Genomic DNA, 2055 nt, shown 5'->3' with positions numbered 1-2055 from the left:
GTTCGGGGGAAAAATGAATTCCCATATCTATACGTTCGGCAAAACATCTCTCTAAATTTATCGCTTCTATCGTACTGGGGAATATAGAGTGGCTCTAATATTATACTCTGTGTCGCCCTGAAACATTTCCATTTTCATATGTTCAAGTAGTATAAGCCTAGCGTGCAGCCTCCGTGTCTCCAGCGCATCCCACCCTAATTCGCTTAACATCTCGGTAACGCTGTCTACTCTCCCGTTTCCTCAATGCATTGCATAAATCGTTCGAAGAATAATTTTTTTCTCATCGAATTCCGCATAATTCTCCATTCGAGACCACTTTAAACACTGAAAATACTTATTGAGATAGAATAATTTAAATGCGTTTATAAATATGTCTTTATAATACTACATATGATGCATAAACAATAGCACTTCCCCCTCTCGTGTACCACTTAGCGAAGCAAATTTACTTGAAGACAATTGGCACAGTTAGATCCGAGGTACAGTAGCTGACCCCTGGACTAGATAATCCAGACTGAGATCTCCTGCTTCTCTAGTGCATCACAGAATGGTTCGAGGATTAAATTCATTTATTCCTGATAGAATTCCGCCAGTCTCATATTCTCCACTAGAGAACCAAGGCCGTAGCCAGGGGGGGGATCAAGGGGGATTGATCCCCCCCCGAAATGAAAAAAATTAAATGGATACTTTATGCTCGCTTTGTGCTCACACGACGATATTATATAGCGGCGCAGGGACATCTAGTAGTCCAATGCGACTTAAGTCAATAATTATCTAAGCGAATTTGTAGGTGCAGTGTGCGTAGTTGTAGTGCAGTGTGTGAAATAATAGCGCTGTGAATTAGTAGAGAGGTGAATGACTTATGAGCCTCCTGAGGGACCGCAGAATTGACATCGACACCGAGGAGTCAATTCATTTGGTCGCTGCAAAAAAAAAGCTAGAAGGATAAATTCAATTTTAAAATAATATTTTTATATTTTCCTTTAAGGGTTTATAATAGATATGTATATTATATGTTTGTCTACTATTCCATAAACCCCCCCGGCAAATATTTTCTGCCTACGGCCTTGTATAGAACGCATTCCTAGCCACGCTAAAAAAAAGAAAAGAAACTCTTCCGAAACGCATGTGAATCTTTCCAGACGTGTCTGTTCTCTTCGAGCACAAGCGGAAGGCAAGAAAAAAAAAAGAAGAGAGGCGGCCGCAGCCGATAGAGTTCGAGGGTGGAGAGAATGTGTGGAGAGGGGGCGAAGGAGGGAGGGGTGGGGAGAAGAGACAGGAAAAGAAACAGAAGAGGGGGAGATGGCGATAAGAGGAATTGAGGCACGCGGAGCGCATGCACTCGACGACCAGGCAAAGTTCGGACAATTGTCTCAACGGGAAGAGGGGAGGTGGGGCAGTGGGAAGGGTCAGCAGCGGCTAATCAAGGGCAGAGAGGAGGACAGCGCAAGACGGTCACAAGATTCTCCCTCATTGCCTGAGGGGTCATTGCCTCGATATCGGGAATGTGCTTGACCACAGTTACAGCTCCTCACGCGAACGGCCACGGGTTCGAGCTATTCCAGATATCCTGACAAGATCTTTTATGATATCATAGCCAGTGGCATGGCCTAAGAGGGAGGTTTTCAAGGTTACCCCCTTTGAGCCTTTAAAAGAGACGCCAAAAACGAGGAAGATGGCCTTAATAAATAACTTAATGAATACTCGCACAAAATTACTGTTTTTCATGACCTAAATAAATAACTTAATATATACCTACTCGTACAAAATTACTGTTTTTGAGTCCTAAAAACCACATTTTCAGCATCAAAAAATCCCAAAATTATCCGGGGAAGGACCCCCTTGCCCTGGGGTGTTTTTCATGCACCCCGAAATCTACGGTAAACCCCCATATTTCAAAATCCTGGCTATGCCACTGATCATACCCCTTTTCAGACTGTACCCCACGGCAAGATCTATTCCTCGATCAAGATATATTCCTCGCCTACCAAACTGAAGATCGCGGGTTCGAGTCCCGTTAGGTAACCCCTAGCCAGAACATAAATTTTTGAGGAC

The sequence above is a fragment of the Ischnura elegans genome, chromosome 4, assembly GCF_921293095.1.
Source record: "Ischnura elegans chromosome 4, ioIscEleg1.1, whole genome shotgun sequence".
NCBI lineage: Eukaryota > Metazoa > Arthropoda > Insecta > Odonata > Coenagrionidae > Ischnura > Ischnura elegans.
The sequence above is the reverse complement of the archived record's forward strand: the minus strand, read 5'-3'. Positions refer to the sequence as shown.